The following is a 24,534-nucleotide window of genomic DNA, read 5'->3' as shown; positions in this document are numbered from 1 at the left end:
TGCTAATTTCACAGCTCCTGCATTGCAAAGGTAATTTCCACAAGCTGTGATATATTTATTGCACCGGCGCTAATTTTCGCATTGCATGCTGATTAATCCACCGCAGGCACATTACTGACCGAAAAGGTTTTTATCGTACATGCCACTAATGCAGTTGGGAGAGAGAGAGAGAGACCAATATGTAACTTTACTATTTATACCACTGTAAGAGGGGGCACTTTCAATTCAGGGTGGGGTAGGTTTGGGGGGGGGGGCAGTTTTACATACACAATCAGAGCTATGAACAAATCAACTCCTTTTACCTTTCATCACTCCAAATGACAGAAAATCTTCAGTGATGTTAGCTTTGCTATTCGTACCTCTGACTGTGTATGTAAAACTGCCCCCCCAAAACCTACCCCATCCCGAATTAAAAGTACCCCTCCTACAATGGTATAAATGGTAAAGTTACATATTGGTCTCTACAGAGGTCTTCCCTCCCCCTCTCTCCCCACATATGTTAGAACAATTCTGATTAGCATGCTCTGTTTCTAGCAGATTCCACTAGATAAATGTTGTGCATTGTAAAAGCAGGGAACCTAAAGACTAACATAGGTCTACAGGGTATCAGAGATCATCTTATAACTGGACACATGTGAGGCTTCCCTTTGGGATGCTCCTGTAGTATAGTTTTCCCAAAACATAAATCATACTAGTCACCTCTTATACGATTCTATCACATAACTTTTCCTTTAACCCCTAGTAGATGACACCATAGCACTTAGGACTACTTTCTATTTTACCAGCAGTGTCATATGTATATTTAAATACTTAGCTTCTATTTGTTATAATGCACAACCCTAGCCTTGATTAATCTCTGCCACCACAATTAGACTTACAAAGACCTTGCTTAGCTACTAGGCTTAGTCTCACAATACAAATCACATAATAAGAACATTTGTAAACCTTGCATTTAAAGAGCTTTTGGCATAGAATTTCTATAGCTACCTCTGCCCCACTTTAGGATTACTTAACAAATACCCTGGGTTTAATTCTTTAGCTTTTGCAGGAACACTGCTACATTTTACACAGTGAATTTCAGCTTCAATTAACAAACATATTGGGGTTTAATACCTGAGTTTCCATACAGCACCACTGTGCACACTTAATGTATTCAGACCCCTTCTACTAGTTGTGTCTTATAATGGACTTGTCATTAAAAGGGTTTAGTGGCACAATATACTCCTTTTACAAGTCTAACTTCCCCCAGAACTAGTGTAAGCCTTTTAACTCTATAGACTGATTCAATGTCAATCCAGCTTGTTCTCTTAATAACTGTAAATATAAACTTAGTTTAACAGCTGAAAATTTCATCTGGCTCAGATTCCTCATCCTCCAGGGCTTACTCCATGACAGACAGCTATGCTGTGCTGTACTCCTCCCCCTCTTCTCCATGCTGTCTTTTTGCTGCCATTTTATGGACCCTAGCAGCCTATAGCTGCAAGGCATTGACTACTCCATGATCAGCTGCTCACTGGTGACATCATACTCCAGGCTGACCCTGGGAATCCAGGGAAATGTAGTTCCCTAGGAGTGGCTCTTAGCTTCAGATTAACCTGCTCCTAAACAAATCCTGTCTCAGAGCTTTAAATTCTCTCTTTTTTGCAGACACTCAATATATCTCTATAGGAGGGCCAGCTTGTAACTCAAGGTGAGGTTTTAGTGGTGAATTTGGGTTATGGGGCCAGTTTTTCATGCAGAGTGAGACATACCAGCAGCACAGTACACCTCAGTGAAGATATGACATCATTTGGAGTGAGGAAAGTCAGACTAAGATGAAATTTCTACATTGTTCTCTCACCCTAGCTTGATAGTATCATGGTATAGAATCTATCAAGCTAGGGCGAGAGAACATTGTGGAAGTCTCATCTTTGTGAGACTTTCCTCACCCAAATTCACATCAAATCTTTACGGATGTGTACTGTGCTGTTCGTACGTTTCACTGTGCACGTAAAACTTGCCCCATAACCCAAATCCACCACCAAAACTCACCTCGAGTTATAAACTGGCCTTCCTATGGTGATGTAAATAGTTGAATACTGTGAAGGCCTCCCCAGAGGCGCTCTCACACTCTCTCCCTAATCCATTACCTCTCCCCAAAATGCAATTTTTATCGGGCAGTGGCACTACCACTGCCCTGTAAGTACGGTCAGGTATGGAGTGCTAGTAAGACATTTTCTGTCTGTAAACAGTACCGGAAAGACACAGACAGGATTCAGCCCCTTACAGGAAACAGAAGGGACTGGAGAACAATTGCTCTGCTCCTTTACTTCTTTGTTGTGTGCCCTTCAGTCTTACCCCCTTCTCCTTATGTTGCCACAGACCCCATGCCAACACCATGACTGTAAAATGTTGTTACAGATGTTTGAGGATTTAGCAAGCTGCAGTATAAGGATTGATCGACCACCAATCTCCCCTGTAGAATTCAGCTTTCCAGGAAGTAGCCACTTATGAAGACAGGGACTGTTTGCATAATTCATACTGAACTGGCAATCTGAGGACCAACAGAGCCATTTCATATTATACAGTTACATGCTTAAGGTTCTATATTCAAATAGCATTTTTTTTTTTACAATTTATATTACCCTGAAACTTATTACTGATTAATGTAGGTCTAACATTTATACTGAGGTTTGCTGTACTGCCTCAGTAAAATTTACCTGTTGCATTTGCAAACCTGTGCAATGTACTCCAATTTTTAATATTGCTGTGTACCAGAATTACCTCATGTTTAATGGCAGAATTTGCTGAGAAATGATTGGAGAATTGTACGATTGTGTATTAGTGCAGAAATTCCAGTCAAATCTCATATTAAAGAACCCTGACTTCTACCTTCATCAAGGGGATAAGCCCAAGGTGGAAGGGTTACCTAAAGCGACAAGATTTGTTTTTTTTTTTGTTTTTTTTCCCCTCAGAGGACAAGCAGGATGGCAATCCTCAAAAGCAGGTGACATCTTTCAATGGAGCCCATCATGGAACTTTTATGTTGAAGTTTCTAGATCTTTGACTATGCCTCACTGTGCATGCCCATGCATGCTAACATATCATGCATCCATGCAGGAGCCCCTTCAGTCTCTTTTTCCTCTGATCACAGTTTGCTTCACTGTTCCTGCTTTAGACTTAATTTTTGTTTTTTAAAAGCAGGATCTTTCCTTTCATCACTAGGCCCTGCAGTATTGTTTCTGCCTTCTAATCTGATAGCTTTCTTAGAAAGGTTTTTTTGCTTGCTCTTAAAATTTGGTGCCAGGTTGGTGTGCTGTTGGTACCCAGTGATTTTCTTTCCTTTATGTTTTGGTTGAGCATGTCTATCAGGTTCCAGCCATGCCCTCGGTGTGCCAGGCTCATTTCTATCTCTGATCCTCATGATAGATGTTTCCTGTGCCTGGACATTGGGGTGTCAAACCAGGATAATGTGCCCTTTCTATGTCTGGCAAGAGCTCTGGGGATGGAGAAGAACACCTCTCCATGGCTGGTAGGAGTGCCCCGACATTGGGATTTCCAACTGAGATGAAGTGTCCCACTTGTGTCCAACAAATGGGTCACTTAGAGAATAGCCACTGCCATTAGCAATGGTTACATGGAATAGACTTAGTTTTTGGGTACTTGCCAGGTTCTTGTGGCCTGGTTTGGCCTCTGTGGGAAACAGGATGCTGGGCTTGATGGACCCTTGGTCTGACCCAGTATGGCATTTTCTTATGTTCTTAAGAGCTCCGTGGATGGGAAAGATCACCCCTCTATGCCCACAGGGGTGCCTGGACATCAAAGTGTCGTCATACCAGGATGAAGTGTCCCACTTGTATCAGCAAGTACTCCATGGACCATAACAGAAATAAACTTTACTTGTAAGCTACAGTATGTTGGATATGATCTCAGTTATCAAATTTAATGTTAATTTCCTTCTTAATATGCGCATTGTACCAAAGAGCCTCTTTCTGGAGATCATAACATGTAATATGTAATACATCTCTCTTATCTGTGGGTCATTTCATTAATGCATCTATAAGTGGACCCCCAGTTCTTCCCTTTACTAATAGAGTTACCCTTTACTGGTATGGCTTCAGTGATCTCAACAAATCTGGTGGGCTAGTAGTGTAGGTGGGAGTATGTTAAAGGATTGGCACTCCCCTCATGTGATAAGTAGGTTTATTTTGGCGTTGAACTAGGAGAAATAAGTTCCACAGTCTACAGTGTCCACCTTTCCATAGAGAAGGCTGAAGGAGTGAGGAGAAATTGAATTGTTCCAGCATAGAGAAGGTGGCTGGAGACCAGGAACAGTGTTTGCTAGGCCTTACTTGGAGGACACAGAATGAACACTGGAAGATTGGTGTGTATAGACAAGTTTTTGGAAGGAGAGAAGGAAGATACTTCATTCATTCCTGAGAAAGTTCTTGGAAAAGAGGATTACTTTCCAGTGGGAATTCTTGGAGAAAAGATGCTACCCAACTGAGGAGAGGCCCTGTGGAGTTCCTCCCTGACATAGCTTAGCTTCTGGTTGAACTCCTGAGTGAAAGAATCTGTTTAATGAAAGGAGAATAGCTTCCCTACCAAACTGGTTACTGAGGAAGGCCCAGGAGAGAATGGGTCCATGCCCCAGTGAGCAGACATGTCCAGTAGAGAATTAATACTACTGAAGGAGACTGAGTTTATATGTTGTACTGTTTTCAGATACATTTTGCTGAGTGGTGTATTCTGCTCTGTTGCATCAATATTTTGGAGTTTGGGTTTGCCTATCTTTGGAGTCAATAAAAGTACTTTATTTAATTGTGTGTGCCGGACTGAAGAGCGGAACTGCCCCAATAAAAAGAAACCCTAAGAACCCTGAAAAGAAGAAATTTCCTGCTATTCGAGAAACCTGGAAGGTCATAGACCCTACCCTAGGCCGTGAGCCTCTCTATGAGCCCCTGCGTCCAGGACCAGAAAGGCTAGTCACCTCTGCCAAAGGTTCATGATACATGAACAAGCCATTATTATCCCTGATTTTGGGTCTATAATAAATGCCCATTACATCTTTTCTCCTCATCCCTTAAAACTCTGGTGTACTCACAAGATTTTTCCCTGCTTTACATTGATCAAAGAACACAGCCATACAGAAACTGTTAATATAATAATAAATGTCATAATACATATCTAGAAATCAATGGCGTATGGCCTTTCCACGCTGGCCAGACTATGACCTGGAATAATAGCTATTAGCCTAAATCACAATACACATATATTACATTCTATATCAACCAGTAATGAGGAAGTTCTTTTTTCTTGCAAAAAAAGGTGCAATCAGAGACTCCCTCATGAGTGCTGTAACCATAAAAAAATTACTTAAATTGACATAACCATGGTAATATACTAAAATTTTCTTCACACTAGACAGGAAATCACAAATCAATGTCTTCTACTTCTTTTCCATTTATTATTTTATCCATGCTGGAGGAAATTGACAGAAATTACTTAGAAATTTACATCACACTGGGCTTGGTTCTCTCACAGAACAAACTCACAACTTTAATATCAGTAGGCGTGTTCAGTTCGCTATGTCTCCTTTTTTCCCCCTAAAAATATACAGTATGTAGAACAATAGTGCAGCCAACTCCTTGGTACTCAGTAATTTCTCTGTTTGACTATATTGTATTCTCTGTGTAACTTCTCACCCATGTCCTCCCCCTTCATGGAGTCATTGATCCTAACTTTCAAACCTATGTGCAGTTCAGCATTTACACGTGTAAGTGGATGAGTGGAGATTAATAGCAGTATTTTATAAACTGTGCGGCCGGAGCTGCAGAGTTTATGAAATACCGCATATATTTCTGCTCTGAAAATATGCACATATGTTTCAGTACGCATGAATATTTGCAATGCAAGAAAACACATACTTTCTCTCATTATTTTATGAACATACAAGCATATAGTTTAGATGTGTAAGACGACCATATACGCATAATAACTCCAATTTATTCGCAGAGGCAGGTATGTTATACAGGATGACAATAACTTTCAAACGGGCGAGCGGGTTCACATGTACGTCGGCATGCGCAGAGAGATGCGGCAATTTTATAATATATGCGCACGTTATAAAATAGTCGAGGTGTGCTTATGTGTGCGCTCATTTTTTGCAAGTGGGCACGTACAGTCGCATAAAGTCAGGTTTGAGCCGCGCAAGTGGGGGAAATTTATAACAGGTGCAGGTCTACGCCATGACCAGTTTGACCACCAGTTTGCCCAGTCCAGAGCTAGGTCCTCCAGACCCCCCTGGTTCTTTAGCCTGCATGCCCCCAAGTTACCCCAGACCTCTTAAACCCCTCAGGGATGCCTCTATCTTTTATTTTCTTTTACTTATACCTCCTCCATAGCAGAATTAAACTTACACGGCGCTGAATCTAGGTGCTCGCCCAGGTGCGTAGGTACTTGCACACACATTTCTTGGCCATGCCATGGAATACCCAAGCCCTGCCCATATCATGCCCACACCACTCCCCCCCCCCCTTTTTTTTTAAATTCACCTCCAAGCAAGTATACCAGTTTGAAAATACTTGAGCAAGCACTTGAAATCACCAATTCACTGATACCTCTGCCAGTTCAATTAGACCATCCTGAACATCCAAGCCTCCATCTCAAATACTGCAGACAATAGACAAGTCCAATTTCACTTGCACGAGTCAATTATCAGGTGTAAAAGTGTACAAATAAGTGTGACAATAGCTTCGCAACCCTCACTAAAATAACAGGATTTATGAAGATTTTGCATTTTTAATCCCTCCCTAGCAGTTTGGCCATTCCTCTATTTTGGGACTGGCCCTGTTTTCCTATAAATATTGGGCTGAGCATGCTCAGAGCCAGTTTTTAACTCTGTTCTGTATGTTTGCTTGTTCACAGTTTGGAGAGAGGGCATTTTTGGAGTTGCCCCAGTAGGCTTCACATTCTTACAAAGAAGGGATTCATCAAGGACAGTATCTTAAGGAGCCCTCATGTACCCTACATTGCTGCCTTGACCAAAGAAGGAGTGCATTTTCTTATTTGAGAAAGTTGATTGAGGGTTCCTTGAGAGTTTTGACCAGTTCCCATCAGAAGAACAACCCCTAACGCCCAGGCTCTAAAGGACTGGACTGCAGCTGTTAGGTCTATGACCAATTACGGTAACAGTGGGACTAAAAAACTGGTATTTTTGTGAGAAAGTTGAGATACTCAGATTTTTTTTAGAAGATAGAGTTTTTTCTAGGTTGTTTTTATTTTTTTTATCTCCTAGCCTATGCCAATTGAGGAGGAAGATTTCTCTATCCTCTATGGGGAAGGGTTTATGGACACTGTTATAAAGCCAAAGAGAAAACAATAAGGAGAAGTACAATGGATAAAGTCAAGTCCTAATCACCAGAACTGGGGAACTTTAATTCAGAAAAACAATCCTTCACTTCTAGCTGCTAACCAAAAATGCCACACCTAGCTACGATGCAAGCTGCTATTATACCAGTAAGGGGGCTGGTTAGCTATTCCAGCAACCTCCATGGAGAAGCTCTTCCAATATGGTGCATCCCTCCCTCTGCTATCTCTATTTCATAACTTAAAAAAAAAAATGTCAACACTAGGACCATATACACATGCACTTCTGATTCCTGCCTTGGAACCCCCCAGCCCACTCCCCCCCCCCCCCAGTAAAATATGCACACAAAATGGAAAATACTTACATACTGCTGATATTTATAAAATAGCATATATGCTAGCACATACTACTTACTCTCATATATGTTCTTTTATAACTGTGGCTGTAGAGAAAAATATTGCTTTGGGAAATTTTAGAACTTAAAAAGTTTTGGGTAGAGGTAAACTATTGGGGTATATTATTTAGTATGTGTGTGTTTGTTATAAAAAGCAAACCAAAGGGTAGGTAATAGCTTAGCGTTTGTGTGTGTTTGTCTTTCCCTCCCTCTCACGCACTCCTAGCTCATCCTTTGATTTATAGCAAGAGACACTTTCACATTAAAAATCAACAGCCTTTTATCTAAAACCACAGGATTGCCCCAGCCCTTATCAAGAGTTTAATTATCCTGTTGCAGGTCACTACCAGATTAATAGTGAATATACCAATACATTTACAGGACCCTTATTTACACACTCCTACTCCCTAGCTACCTAAACTTAACTATGAACTCAACAAAATTAAGATGAAGGCAACAATCTACCAGCAAGAGAGAGGCCTTCCAGTTTTCTGCATCAAGTATCACATGTAAGAGTTTTTTACCCGCTGGTGAGAGGTTCTATGTGTGCCTGATCTCTGGAGGCTAGAGTGCCAGATCTGAAGGAGCTGAGGCAGAAATAGAGGTATGTAAATGAGACCTTTAGAGACATAGTAGTCAAGTCCTAACTTCAGTCTGGCAGTCCTGGTGCTGCCTTGGAGGAGGAAGGTCTCCTTTGCATCCTGTTACATTCACACAAATAGCTTGCACTGGAAATGCTTATCCAAAGCTCCCAATGGCTGGAAATCCTTAGCCCCGCTTCTTTTAAATTTCAGACTTGCTAGTAAGATTCCTTATTTTGCTGTATTGGGCTGGTACTTAACGTCCTGACTTGGCTACTCACAGTAATTCCTTTCTACTTTCTATGCAGCACTCATTGTTTTTTATGATCAGTCAGATGTAATGCTCTTACATTGTTTTGTTGTCTTATGTTAGTCAATGTTATTTTAATTTTTGATTGTTTATTTTAATTTGATGTTGAATTTCATGCTATATGTTGATTTTATAAATGTATTATTGGACACACTGCTAAGAAATTTTGATTAGCGGTTTCTAAATATTGCAATAAATAAATAAACTCAGAACAAACTGTCTCCAGAGAACTTGTAGAGACAAATCTCAGGAACCTCTCTTATTTCAGGAAGAGTTCCCCTCCTTCTGCTTCCCTGAAGCAGAAACCTTATTCCCTCCCAGCCCAGAGCACCGCCTGTTCTCTCAACATCAAGTTGCTTCTCTATTTCTGATTCATTCCCCTGTATTGAACTGCATGAGGATTTCACTGAATCATTATTATCCCTGATATAGGGATTATAATAAACTCTGGAACAATAACTTTTAAATAGCCATGCAAGCATATATGTACACATGTATGCCGGCTCGCACGAATGGATGCAGCCATTTTATAACATCTGCACATATATGCGCACATGGTATAAAATTGGCTGTACGTGCGTACTTGTGCGCACAATTTTATATGGATGCACAATTGTACGCACAAATGTTGACTCTACCACGTAAGAGGGGGGAATTTAAAAAATGCATGCCGATGCAATAGTCCTTTTTCCCAGTTTGTTTTCAGTTCCTAACCCTCCCTGTTATTTAGTCTCCCTTTTACTCTTAACCCTGACCCTTAAAATCCCACTGACTTGCTATCCTTTTTATTTTAAAACTTACATGTCTTCTATAGCAGAAGGAAAGTTACGCGGTAGGGGACACTGGCATGCTCATCTCAAGGTAACATTTTGCAACACCCAAGTCCCGCCCATGCTCCACCCAGACCATGACCACACCCTGCCCCCTTTTTAAACTTTTTGATTTGTGCATTTACTGGGAGATACATGTGTATTCGAGCGCTTCCTAAAGCCCACGCGACATGCGCTGGCCCAAGATACTCATGTATCTCCCGTCTTTGGTGCGGGTAGGGCATTTAAAAATCACCTGTAAGAGCGCAAAAAGATCGTACAAGTTTTTGTGAAAATCTGAGTAAATATAGATTTGGAAGGTGAAGGGGAATTGAATCAGAACCAGATTGAATTAGGATAGAAGATGACTCAGATTATACTTGGACATTCACAGATCTGAACCTGTATTTAGTTTAGACTGGAAGTCTCTAATCCATTCCTCTATCATTCTCTCTTCCATTCACGATGTGTCAATTAGAATTTGGAGAAAAAGCTGATGTTCATTCATCCCAGAAGTGGCTGCTTGTGTGTCATTCTGGGTGGATGACAAGCACTATAAACATCACAATTATTTCATTAAATATTATTCAAGTCATTAATGATTCAGAAGACATGGGGTCTTTGGTATGGATTTATTTATTTAATACATTTCTAGTTCGCACGATCCAATGTTTTTGGAGGATAACAAAAAAAGGGACCAAGAGGGACCTTGGAGTGATAGTGTTTAGCAATCTGAAGACAGCGAAGCAATGTGACAAGGTGATAGCTAAAGGTAGAAGAATGCTGGACTGCATAGGGTGGAGCCTTGGTGAGGCCTCACCTGGAGTACTGTGTTCAGTTCTGGAGACCACATCTCAAAAGAGATAGACACAGGATGAAGGTGATCCAGAGAAGGGTGTCCAAAATGGTATGGGGGTCTCCATCAAATAACTTATGAGGAAAGCCTGAAGGACCTAAATATGTATATCCTGGGAGAGAGGAGGGTATATATGATACGATGCAGACCTTCAGACACCTGAAAAGTTTTAATGATGCACAAACTTCAAATCTTTTCCATTGGACAGGAAACAGTAGAATTACGGATCACGAAATGAAACTTCAGCGGAGGGACAACTCAGAAGCAACATCTGGAAATATTTCTTCATGGAGAGCATGGTGGATGCCTAGAATTCCTATTCCAGAGGATGTGGTGAAGACAAAAACAAAGAATTAAAAGAGGCATGGGATACACACTGTGGATCCCTAAAGGCTAGAGGACAGAAATGAAAAGAATGCTTGGGGGTAACCTGCTTGGTCGACAATTACTACCTTTAGCAGAAGAGCAAGGATTACTACCCTCAACCAATAAGCCTTGATACTTTAGAAGTAACTGCAACATAACTCTACACTTTGAGGTGGTAAGGATTGGATTCAGATGGCAACCAACATGGACCCTGACTTTTATGGTCTGGGGGTACTGATATGCAGACATAAGGGAAAAAGCACAGGATTGCTTCTACATCCAAGTCCAAAAGCAAAACAAGTCAGCATTGTTAGAATTTTCAGGAAGGCTCGTCACCAAGTAAAAACGTTGCTAGTAGTAATTTTTTATGGGTTTGACAGTTACTTGGTTTGTGATGGTAAATATTACTACCCTTATAAGAACTGGGGGTAACTGCACGGACTATACGTTTTTTGTTATTTATGCTTTTTCCCAAAACAATAAGATATAAATCTTGAACAGAAATATTAAGAATAGTATTAGTTAGAATAACAGAAAAATTACAGAGGAAAACATCATTTCCTTTCTCAATACAAGTCCTCATTATGGGGAGCAGACCTAACCCCAACCTAAAGTAATACATCAAGAAATATCAATAGACAAAACAGCAGCCACACTTTATCTATAGGGAACACAATGTATTAGGGCTGGACATTGCTGGCAACACAGGGGTTTTCCCTATTAGAAACTGCATTAACTGTGGGGGATCATAAAATATATATTGTTTAAATACTTTATCATGGAAACTTTAAGAAGAAAACACCTCCAATTTGCAAAACCTGTGGCCTCAGCAGGAGAGAAGATTTCCTCCTTTTTTGAGTCTCCCACGAGACATCAGGACACACTCTAACTTTGCACTGAAGAAAAGACTCAGTCCTATGTCTGAAACAGAGTCTCATTAACCATTCCTTATCTGGTTCAAGTGCTAAAGTCACTATAAGTGTAGCTGGAACAGCTAATTCTGAATCAGATGTCTCCAATACTGCAGAAATATTCACACTTGGTTCTGCAACCGATAGCAAAGGTACTATTCCTTCACCTTGTTCTTCCCTTCTTCTAAACTTTGGCAAGTAAAAAAATCTTAGATATTGGTGGAATCGTATTTTCTGGAACCTGGAGAATTTTTATTAGCCTAAACATTTCCCTAGGAGGAGTTAGGGGTACCTGAGGAAAGTTAATAAATCTCAAATTTCTATTCTTAATAATATTTTCCAGGTTTTCAATTTTCAAGGCCAAGTTACTCCTTTCTTTAGTCATTACTGACTGTATTTGCTGTATTCCATTTACTTGATCTCTTATAGAAGAAACTTGTTGATCCATTGCTGTTGTGTTGGAGAACACCAATATTTTTTTCCTCCAACTCTTTACATTTAGCAATAACTGGTAACAGTTGTTACAAAATTGAACTTCTCATTTCTACAATGGCTTCCCAATTGTCTCAAGGGAGAATACTGTAGATCTTTGCATAGTAGGCAACAAAATAGGCATTCAAAAGGAAGAGACTCCCTGACATTGCCACCAGTCCTTTCCAGCAATACATCTCCTCCCAAACCGGACTGTCCTTGATGGAACTCTGGACTCACTGCTGCTACCGCTGCCCTGTCGTGCCCCGCAGGGCTTAGCTCACCGGCACTCTGATCTGGTGGTGTCTCCCTAGACTCTAGGGCCCCTCTCATAGCAGCAGGATTATCCGGTGGTGTTCCCTCCACGGGGCTGAAAGGTTACAAGGAGCCTGGGAGAAAGGGGAGCTCAGATTCCCCTCCCTCTCCAACAGCTGAAGCCCCGATGCCAAGCTGCTGTGCAGGACATGGGCATCCATCGAGCCGCAAAAAGGAGTCGTTGGAGGAACCGCGGGGTAAGTCTCTGTCCTAGGTTTCTGCTTTCTTCCCATCACAGGTAAAAAGTATAACAAGAGAAACAAAACTTGTAATGCCCAAGAGAGCCAAAGCTGAGCAAATCTATTGATTGGCCATCTTGGATCTGCCCCCTAGTCTCTCCTGCACGGACTATCCTTAAGAGAAATCTGGGGGTGACCTACACGACACAGTAGATATTACCATATGAAGCTTGCTGGGTAGACTGGATGGACCATTTGGTCATTTTCTGCCATAATTACTATGTTAACAAACAAGAGTATCACAAAGATCCTCTGAAAGTTACACTGGATAAACCAAAATAGCCTGCAACAGCTTCTCTAGGAGTTAATTTTAACTTTTTTTTAAAAATAAAGGCATTTGCATGCAGAGCTACGTAATGTGATTGTCCATTAGAAATAGAGCTTTATTCTTGCTAGTTATTTGTGAAAAGAAGGGTTTCAGACTCATGCTTTTGCTACTTATTATGGAGCTATAGAAACATATTTTCTCCCAGTCTCCCCTGAACTGTCAGACTATTAACCATATGCAAGAAGAATACAATTAAAGACTAACAGCTCATGGATAGACAATCTGTATTATATAACTATATACTGTAGTACTATCAGTGTTCACAGCACTGCACAGGATAATAGACATGATTACACTGGCCTTTCCTTGGAGAGCTTACAATTCAGGATGGAGCATAGAAAGTCCCAGATGAAGACGTGAATAGATGAAGTGAACTGGAGTCTCTCCATTATATCATACTGCCCCAATGAACCTTGAGGGACCTTGTGCCCGAGTCTGCTACCCTACTTTTAATGGACAATCATGCTAGGTTGCACTGCGTGCAAATGCCTTTATGTTTAGAAAAAAAACCCTTTATGTTTAAAAAATTAACTCCTAGTGAAGCTGTTGCAGGCTATTTTGGTTTATTCAGTGTAACTCTCAGAAGGGGAAGGAAAATGAGTCTTAAGACAGGTCACATTTGATTGGCCTAAGACTGCCTGTTGCATTACTGCATTCCAATCCCGTAACAATTTGTAACATTCTGAAAACAAAACAGATTTACGCAGAACCTCCTGGGAGTTTAATGGTTGCTCATGACATAGTTTCCACATGATAGCTATTGAGTAGCATATGGCATGAATATGGAGCCATCAGCTTTAACTTTCCCCTTAATTGAGTCTGAAATGCATTCAATTTCAATTTTAAAAGCCTACCAGTAAATGAGCTTGAAATACAAATGGAGTGATCTAGTAGCTGTATTGGTCCTGGAGAAAACTGGACTCTCCATAGGGCATGATACCTATTATTGGTCAACCTATAATGTGGGAGCTTTCAAACCTATGTGGATGTCTGAATGCCATTGGAATGCACTGTAAAATGGAGACTGTACTTGAAATAGTCTAAGCTATCTCAAACTATAATTATGAATCCTCTTCATTTTCCAGGCCTTTGTCAGCATAGTAAGGGTGCTAACTGGCTCTAAATTTCAGCATAGATTGATCCAGGCCTGGTTTACCCCACTGCTTTTCTTAGGGAAGTCAGAGCTATAAGTCTTTACATGCAGAGAGGTAAAACCAGAACTAGATCTACCTGTCCTGAAAGAAGGAGATGTGTGAACATTTTATGATGCCTAGTTCCTCGCTTGGTACAGAAAACTGCACACAATTACGACAATATTAATTTGACTTTCTGAGTAGTAAGTACATTATTGCTACTATTGTTTTTAGTAGTTTATTGTATGCTTTGTATTCACTGTAATTTTTATGTTTCTATTGTAACCTGCCCTGAGTAGTTTCATAAGACTGGGATAAATATCCAAATAAACAAAATCATTAAACATTACAGATGCTTTTTACTTGTATGAAACAAGACAAAGAGTAGAGTTAGTTGGTGACCATTAACCAATGGAAAAAAAGCTTTAAAAACGTGTGATGCCTTCACATCATGCTCTGACCTCCCTGTTATTTCAACTGAACTGGCTTTTTGTTTAGAAAATAAAAAAAGAAAACAGGATTCGATGTCAAGGGTACATGTAAAGTATGAACCAGGGGTCTGTAACATAAATTTAAATGAAAATGGATGAACGGTTTCAAAGGGGTGGATAGGTGTACACAGACACAATATTATAAGGCCAGTTTCCCTAGAGGACACTAGTAGACAATAATTGGAGCCAGTTGGTAATTTTACAGCATAGGCAGGGGCAGAAGAAAACTCTAAAGCAAATGAGAAGTTTTAGCACACAAGAACTAGAATAAGAAAAGTAGAGCTTAGCCTGACAATTATTATTATAAAAGAACTGTGAACGGACACAGACTTGAATTTATGGAACTATTTTATTTGTCAAAACCAAATTCCCATGAATAACGCACAGAATATATGCTGTACTCAGAAATGCATGGAGAACTAGCAAGGAATGTAAAAGATGTAGGCATGTGTACATCAATTTACTATAATCTGAAGAGCAAGGAAGATGAAGTGCAAAGTAAAGCAAATTAGGGCTAGCCTGAAATTTCAGCTTGTCCTGGACTTAAGCTGGCAAATGCTTATAGGCTAGAAATAGGAATTATTGCCCTGCTGCTCTGAGGTTAGGGGGAGGAGGATGAAGGATAAAGAAGGAGAAGTTCATGAGAGGACCTGCACGCGGGCCATCCATGGTGTATGACAGCAAGTAGAAATCTGTAACCAAATGAGAAGAGAAATACGGGATGCGTTCTTCCACGGGGAGTCTTGTCTATCCATCTTGCTAACAATCTATTGCTCAGTTGTCACAGTATCTGCGTTGGCAAGGCATGCTGTTTGTCTTCTGCTTCATTTTCTGTATTTGTTTTATTTCCTGTATTTGCCTGAACTTGCATTTCTATAATTTGCTTCATGTTGGCATTCATCTTACTTCCGTCTGCCTTATTCCCCCCCCCCCCCCCTTACTCTCCCCATTCTCTTCCAAACAATATTGGGTACTTTAGTGCCTGTCTCTCTGATACCTACAATATTTTCTTGTTTCAATAATTCATTTCCCAAGTTTGTTTATTCCCAGACGCTGTTTATCTTCTGTTTCTATATTCATCTTTCCTCATTGTAACTTTTGTATGTTTAAAATTTAATGGGTTCCTATCCCCCTCGTCTTTTTATAGACCTGTGCTGAGTTGTGTCCATGGATATTAAATGAGCAAGGAGTTTAAGGGTAGGGAGGTAATCTTTTTATAAGATTTGGCAGCTATTTAACAGGAAAATTAACTCTTTTCTGCCTGGTGACACAGAGTAATGTGTTGCAGTGTCATTTTTTTTGCATTAAATCAGCAGACATTTTAATCTATCAGTTTCAGTCCAATTCAGACCTTGATTAGATATGCCCTTCCTATTGGCTTCATAAGACAATCAATGCCATGATGTCATAGAATAAAAGACACAGAGGATCAGAAATCTAACGGCTTCAATCAAATGCCTTTTTCAATTGGGGAAACAGGCAAGCCTGTGCTGGCTCGCGTGCAAATTGAGCACTGACCGAACTGAGTCAAATCAGACACACCCAAAGCAGCCCAGATTTTGTCTTTGTAGCTAACATAGAAGTCAAGACAATAATACAATGCTGGAAATAAAACTAGGGCATGGCTGACTGGCACATCACAGACTGATTCTATATTAAAAAAAAAAAAAAATCAGTAATCCACAATGTATTCATTTAAAGGTGAATTTTAAAAGCTCGGCGCGTGCCAAAAATCGGGAGATGTGCACACAGGTCAGGCTCGTGTGCGCCCACCAAATTTTAAAAGCCACGCAGATACACAGGTATCTCCCGCTGCATTTTTAAAGGGGGCGTGGTCTTGGCAGGGCATGACTAAGAGATATGCATGTAAATACTTACATGCCATGACGCACACCCCAGGTACTGTCGTGTAAGTTTACTTTTGCTAAGGAGGAGGTACAAGTTGTAAAAACAAAAAACAACCAGCCATTTCTAAGGGATTTAAAGGGCCTGGAGTAACTTGGGGGAGTGCAGGTTATTAAACCACAGGGAGTTGGAGGACCTAGCTCTTAACTGGACAAACTGGTGAAACTGGCAATGGCATGGATGCACACCCATTTTGACTTCCACGGTAGAAGCGGGATTTATGTGGCTAAGCGTGCGCCCACTTAAAATTGTGCACACATGTACGCACATCCAGTGAATTTTATAACATGTGCACATGTTATAAAATCACCATGGCCCTGGGCTCGTGCCAACGCACATGTGCCAGTGGTGCGTCCATGGGCTGGTTTGAAATTCATCGTCCCTATTTTTGCAGCACAAAATAAAAATAATGGGGTCCATATTCAGCTAACTTAACCAGTATATTCTGCAGCACGGCTGTGTCACTGAATATACCCAGCTATCTTAAAGTTAGCCAGATAAGTATATCCGGCTAACTTTAGGAGAGTCCTATAGTGCAACCAGAGTTAGCCAAAAGTTAAGCAGCTAACTCCGAATATTGGAGTTAGATGTATAAATTATGCACTAACTCTGTCCTGCCCAGAAATGCCTCTTGCCTGCCCCTGAATTATGTGGGTAGAGTTTAGCCGCATACAGGGTTCAAATATCGCCTCTTTGCCATTTAGACAGATAACGTTTCAGTTATCCATCTAAATGGCTTCTGAATATTGGCCTCCATGCTTCTAAATGGACCTCATAATGCTAGTATCAGATACTTGTCTTAATACTATTTTCAGCCTCTTTCAGACTAGATCAATATAATCATGGCTTGCATATAAAATCTTAAAGAGGTGCATAACTTCTCAATGCGTATTCCCGTGAAGTGCCATGGACACTTGCAGGGAATACACATTGAGAAGTTGCCACGGGCAGTTCTTGGGAATATGTATTGAGGCGTTAAGTACTTCTGCAAGTCTTTTATGCAAACATATCTAATTTAAAAGCAAGTAAGGGACCCATGATTATACTGATCTAGCTTGAAAGAGACTGAAAAGACTATTAAGTCAAGTGCTGGTGCTAGTGTTATGAGGTCCATATAAAAACATTATTATTGAGCAGGCCCGAATTTAGGCATAGACAACATAGGCAATTGCCTAGGCTGCCAAATTTTGAAGGCATCAAATAACCAGGCAAAAAAAGGGCTGCAACTATGTCAAGGAGAAGCTGCTCCAGCAATCCACTTCAAAGGGGCACTGCTGTGGCACTCTGGGACTTTTGGGGGTATGGGGGGGGAAAAGGACTCCCCTGTTTTCCAGTCTCCAAGGTCTCCCACCCTGCCACTCTCCAACCCTGCCAATGGGCAGAAAATTCGGCCCTGTTATTGTAGAGTGCAAAAATTAAATGAACACATTGTGGTTTGCTGATTTTTCATACAGAATAAGTTTCGTGTAGTGCGGTGCACCTTTTTTTGTATATCAAGGCTGAAACATACTAGGCTCTGTGTTCAGAAGCTTGCACTGCTGCTGGATATTCTGTATCTATTCTGTGGTGGGGCAGTAATTAAGGATGTATGTCTGGATGATCTGAATGACTCAATTTTTGTTTCAGTTTGAGTCATCTGAACTGAATGGGTGCCGTCTTGTCCACTGAAAATCCATAATCCTTTTTTGGCTCATTTGCTTCAGTCCCATTAAAGTCTATGGGAGAATCAGAGCAGAACCTATTGGGGATGGGACAACGAAGAAGCAGGAACCATCATGTTTCAGTACATTTTCAAACCAAAATAGATCTGAAAGAGGAAAATGTATATCAATAATTCAGAAGATCCCACACACAGTCAAGCTGGTAAATATATCAGATTTTAAATATGAAAGCTGTGACCATCATCATGTACACTGATTGCACATAAAATATGTGACATATCTTGTATGCATATATCATTTTAATCATAGGTCACCAGGCATTGCTATCAATCCATTTTTTTAAAAAGACATTTCCTTTGCAATTAAAAAATAAATGTTATGAAGACCGACTTAAATGGTTACTTTTGTACACTGACAGTGTCAATTCATAAAGGGCTTGATTTTAAAAAGCATTTACTCACTTAAAACTGGATTTTACTCGAGTAAATGCACTTTACTCATGTAAGTGGGTTTTTGAAAATTGCTACAATATATGCCATGAATTGTCCATAGGATTTGCTCACGTAAGTGTCCTTTACTCAAGTAAATGGCTTTTGAAAATTGCTACAATAGCAGTTACGTTTATACATGTAAATCCTTATGAAAATTACCCCCAAAGTGACCTGTGTTTTGATACGTCAAACTTTCTTACAAGATTGCTGCCCCCATCAAACAGCATTGGAAAATGTTATCCCTCCACTCGTGCTTCCAGACCTCTTCTCGGATTGCATACAAATGGTGAAATAATATAAAAAAGAAAGTTGTGACTACACTTCCATCCCCAAGAAATACTCTGGATTGTGGACACACTAAATTTGATAACTGATGTGTTTTTGACAGCCATGACAGGGTCCACATGGAAACATCCCATAACTGGGTACATCATTCATTTGAAAGATCGCATGGGTTACAACTCTAAAAACGTAGTGTACTTATTACAAGCCCCTTGCAATTTATTATATATAGGACATACGGGCCAGAAGATCAGAGTACATCTCTGAACACTGAAGCTGTTTAATCACAATCAAATTGCAAGCATCGATTGTACCACACTGTCTAGAATTTCGCCATGATTTTTCACAATTGAAGTGGACTATTTTGGAATCTGATACATCCTCTCCCCAAGGAGGAGATACAATGTGGATTCTTAATAAACAAGAACAATATTGGATCTTCACTTTAAATATAGAGTCACTGGAAGGTCTCAAATAAGATAAATTGGTATTCTTTATAAACTTAGTCGTTAATAATCTACTGGCAACTGCACTTCTCAGTCTCACCACAGTTAATCCCTGTGGTTCTAGTTTCAGCAACTGCTATTGCGAAAACTGTATCTTAAGTCTGATGTCATCATCACAGCTGATCAAATTTTCTTACATTTTTGTCCTTTTCAAATACAGAGTTTACTGTAGTAGTCTAGCTCTAATGCCTAGACTCTGTGCTTAATGGTTAACCACTGACAATTAATATTTCTGAAAGACTAGCGTTAGTAAGTGAAACATTTTAACCGTAGGAGTGTGCTTGTCCTTTTTACAAACACTGTTAGCTTCCATGTTTAAATACTATGGGGTTGTTTTTTTTTTTCAAAAAAACTGGTATTTTAGTTCTTGTTGTGCCTGAAGCAGATTCTTTCAAAACTCTATGCTGGTGTTAGCACACAAGAGGAACCATTTAAATTAAGTCAAAGTCTTCGTAAAATGTATTTTTAATTGCAAAGAACATTTCTTTAAAAATAAGAAAACAGATTGATGGCAATGGCTGGGGACCTATGATTAAGATGATATATGCACAAAAGATGTCACATAATTTATGTGCAATCAGTGCAAGTGATGATGGTCATATCTTTCATATTTAGAATTTTATATATTTACCAGCTTAACTGTGTGGAATCTACTGAATTATTGATATACATTTTCCTCTTTCAAATCTTTATTGTTTTGTATTACTACACACTATGATCTAATATGGGTGAACCATAATGGAAACACATCTTTAGCTATACAACCGAACAAGTATATTAGCTCAAGTGACACAGGAAACCGCTTTTTTCGGAAGGTTTATCAGCTACCACAGACTTTAGATTCCAATTGGGCAAATTTTCTAGGCTGTGTAAACAGATTACTAGAGCCCAACTGTATGGTACCATACAGATAGAATATATTAAACACCAGATGGCACCACAGGGTCTGCGGATTTATAAGGAAGATTTTTTTTCAGATAACACTGAATTTTTTGAAAAATGGTCTGCCATATGTTTTTGGGTTTTTTTTTGTTTTTTTTTATTATGTATGTATCTCTATTACCCACTGAGATTTGTGGATCAGCAGGCTATAAAATTATATAAAAATAAATTAATGAATAAATCAATAAAATAAAACAAATGCTCATTAGATCTGATACTGCTAATAGTTTAGTATACCAAGATCATATCTACAAATTACTTCTTTTGAGGATGAACTAAAAAACATAGTACCCCTTGAGAAATTAGAAATGTCATTATCTGAGATTAGAAATAATGTTGAACATTTCAAATCAGATATTAACGGGCGGATTTTAAAAGCCTGCTCGCGTAAATCCGCCCGGATTTACACGAGCAGGGCCTTGCGCGCCGGCGCGCCTATTTTCCATAGGCCGCCGGCGCGCACAGAACCCCGGGACGCGCGTAGGTCCCGGGGTTTCGGAAAGGGGCGTGTCGGGGGTGGGCCCGGGGGCATGGTTTCAGCCCGGGGCATTTCGGGGCATGGCCGCGCCCTCCGGAACCACCCCCGGGTCGAGTCTTGGCGCGCCAGCAGCCCACTGGCGCGCGTGGATTTACGTCAAATTTTTTTGGACTGAGGTTTGTCTTTTGTCCCCACTTTTAGGGGTAGATTTTTTTTAAAAAGTGCGATCGCGTACTTTTGTTTGCGCAGCAGGCGCAAACAAAAGTACGCTGGATTTTATAAGATACGCGCATAGCCGCGCGTATCCTCTAAAATCCTGGATTGGCATGCGCAAGGCTGCCGATTTTGGGCAGCCTGCGCGCGCCGAGCCGCGCAGTCTGCCTCCGTTGCCTCCGAGGCCGCTCCGAAATCGGAGCGGCCTCGGAGGGAACTTCCTTTCGCCCTCCCCTCACCTTCCCCTCCCTTCTCCTACCTAACCCACCCCCCCGGCTCTATCTAACCCCCCCCTTACCTTTGTCCCTAGATTTACGCCTGCAAGAAGCAGACGTAAATCTCCGTGCGCCAGCGGACTGCTGATGCGCCGTCTTCCGACCCGGGGGCTGGTCCGGAGGCCTGGACCACGCCTATGGGCTGGCGCCACGCCCCCGGTCCCGCCCCCGAAATGCCGCATCATCCGGTCCCGTCCCCGACACGCCCCCTTCGAAAAACCCTGGGACCTACGCGTGTCCCGGGGCTCTGCGCGCGCCGGCGGCCTATGCAAAATAGGCACGCCGGCGCGCAAGGCCCTGCTCGCGTAAATCAGGGCGGATTTACGCGAGCAGGGCTTTTAAAATCCGCCCGATAGACATGACCCTTTTGAATGCCCCATTTTCTACTTCAATTTTTTTGTTCTCTACAGATACAGCTATTTTTTTTTTCTACAAATTCCACAAACATCTGTGGACATGTCGATACTGAAACCTTAATCCTTCTGGATGCCCCCAGGACCCCTGGATTCACATCTCACTACTTTTAAGGAGCTCATTCTAGCAGATCTCCAGAGACTTGAACATACTCCTGTGAAGACTTTTTACAACTTATCTGCACCTGAGAAGAAAGCACTTGTTACACTGAGAAGTAAAACAGAAACATAAATGATGACAGAAAAGGACAAATGGTCCATCCAGTCCACCCAGCAAGCTTCCCATGGTAGTTATCTGCAAAGCTGTGCAGGTTAACCCCATGTATCAGTCAATGCTGCTTGACGTGCTATACTTATGGACTTGGCCGTAGAAGCAGTCCTGTGTTTTTCTTACTTAATGTCTGTACATCAGTACTTCAAATTATAAAAAGGTCATGGTTCATGTTGGTTGTCTCTGAATCCAAATTCCTCTTTCCCTCCAACACCCCCCCCCCCCCATCCTTTGAAGCAGAAAGCAATGTTGCAATTGCATCAAAAGCATCAAGGCTTATTGGTTAAGGGTAGTAATCCATGCCTTCTGTTAAGGGTGTTAACTGCTACTCTGTGCAGGTTACCCCCATGCTTATCCTTTTTTCAGACCATAAAAGTCGGGGCCTTCGTTGGATGCTATCTAGATCCAATATCTCTTTTCCCCTGCCAATGAAGAAGAGAGCAGTGTTGGAGTTGCATCAAAAGTATCAAGGCTTATTGGTTAAGGGAAGTAACTGCCGCATCAAGAAGTTACCCCATACATGCTGTCTTCATTTCCTTTAGGACATGGCCGTAGAAGCCATCCTGTGCTTTTTCCCTTATGTCTGCATATCAGTATCCTAGACCATGGAAATCAGGGTCCTCAGTTGTCATCTGAATCCAGTTCCTCTTTTCCCCCTGCCATCTAAGCAGAGAGCAATGTTGCAGTTGCATTAAAAGTGTCCAAGCATATTGGTTAAGGGTAGTAATCTCCATGTCTTCTGCTAAAGGTAGTAACTGCCATACCAGCAAATTCACCCCCCCCCCCCCCCACCCGCATGCTTATCTAATTTCTGTCCTCTAGCCTTTAGAGATCCACAGTATTTATCTCATGCCCCTTTGAATTCTTTGTTTTCTTCTTCACCACCTCCTCTGGAAGGGCATTCCAGTCCTCCACTATTCTTTCCATGAAGAAATGTTTCCCCGAGATTGGTTCCGAGTCATCCCCCTGGAGTTTCATTTTATGATCCCTAGTTCTATTGTTTTCTCTCCAATGGAAAAGTGTTTTCTGTTACACACTAACCCAGACAGGTGAGTAAAAGAAAGATATTGATGTGATCAGCTAGAACCACTCTGCTGGGCTCTCTTCCATGGAAGGGGAAGGACTAGATGGCAAACTAACAGGCAAAGTAGCATTATATAATGCTTTTATGAAGCTGACTGCCAGCCTGTATATTCTCTCTGGCTTCTGCTGGGGGACATGGAGGCTCCTGAGGTAGATTTATTTATTTATTTATTTTTAATTTTTTTTATACCGAAATTCCTGTATGAGATACAAATCAATCCAGTTTACAGAGAACGGGAACTCGCCCGGGGCTTGTCTGGCCAGGGCTTTTTACATTAGATTTTACATTAGATCTGAAATAACGTGTAATGGGATGCCATAACAGAGTCAGATTATGAATACACAGCATACAAGCACTATCTCTGCTATTCTGGCTGGCCCATACATTAAATCCCCCCAACCCAGTTTGTCCAAACAGCGAAACCTACTTTTGAGAATTCCATTTAATGACACAGCGGGTAGAACATAAGGCCTTATCTCTGCTGGTGTGCTCGGATTAGCGATGGGTATAAAGCCAGATCCTGCATATCCTGTGGCACAGAGAGAATGGCTGCATCAGTCACACCTTCATTACTTTATTTCACTGCCAGCCCACAGATTGCTATAAGACACTAGAAGTTAAGTTATAGCTTGACATGATCCATAAAAAGCTATTTCCAGACCCTAAGTCCATGTTGTCTTTTACTGTAACACTATGTATGCTATAGCACTTTATTTATTTTATTTATTTTTATTTAAAAATGTTTGTATACCGCTTTTTCAAATAAAAATTTAGTCAAAATGGTTTACAGATTTAAAACATACATAATCGAATAAAAAACACTTCAATAAAACAAAATCTAGACACAAAAATCTAAAAACAAATTCAGTAAACAAATTCGGTACAAACAAAACAGAGTGCCTCACAAGAATTAGGTATTAGGAGAGGATCCTAACTTGCTGAGCAGTTAGCAGAGAAAAGGTGGGGGGAGGGGGGAAGGAAGCATGGTATAAACAGGTATAAAATACTGAAACTAAGATTGAAAAGTAAATAATTAAATGATCAATTTGAAGAGGAAATATTGAAAGCTTTGTGAAACAGGTTTTTAGGGATTTCTTAAATTGTTGTACAGATGAAGTAAGTCGCAGGTAATCTGGTAGGGAATTCCATAAGTAGGATCTGGCCACAGAAAAAGCTCTATTATGGGTAAATTCAAGCCTTGCAAATTTAACAGTTACGTCTAACAAATTTTTTGAGAGGGATCACAGTTGTCGAGCTGGTTTGTAAATACGTAGTGTCGTACAGAGCCAAGTTGAGGAAGTATTATAAATGAGAGTGTGAATAATTGTCAAAACTTTATACATAATTCTAAATTTGATAGAAAGCCAGTGAAGGGAGCAAAGGATTGGTGGGATATGATTTCTGCGTGTTGAACCGACCAGTATTCTAGCTGCTGTATTTTGCACTAACTGTAATGGATGT

Source organism: Rhinatrema bivittatum, chromosome 12, assembly GCF_901001135.1.
Source record: "Rhinatrema bivittatum chromosome 12, aRhiBiv1.1, whole genome shotgun sequence".
NCBI classification, from domain to species: Eukaryota; Metazoa; Chordata; class Amphibia; order Gymnophiona; family Rhinatrematidae; genus Rhinatrema; species Rhinatrema bivittatum.
The sequence above is the reverse complement of the archived record's forward strand: the minus strand, read 5'-3'. Positions refer to the sequence as shown.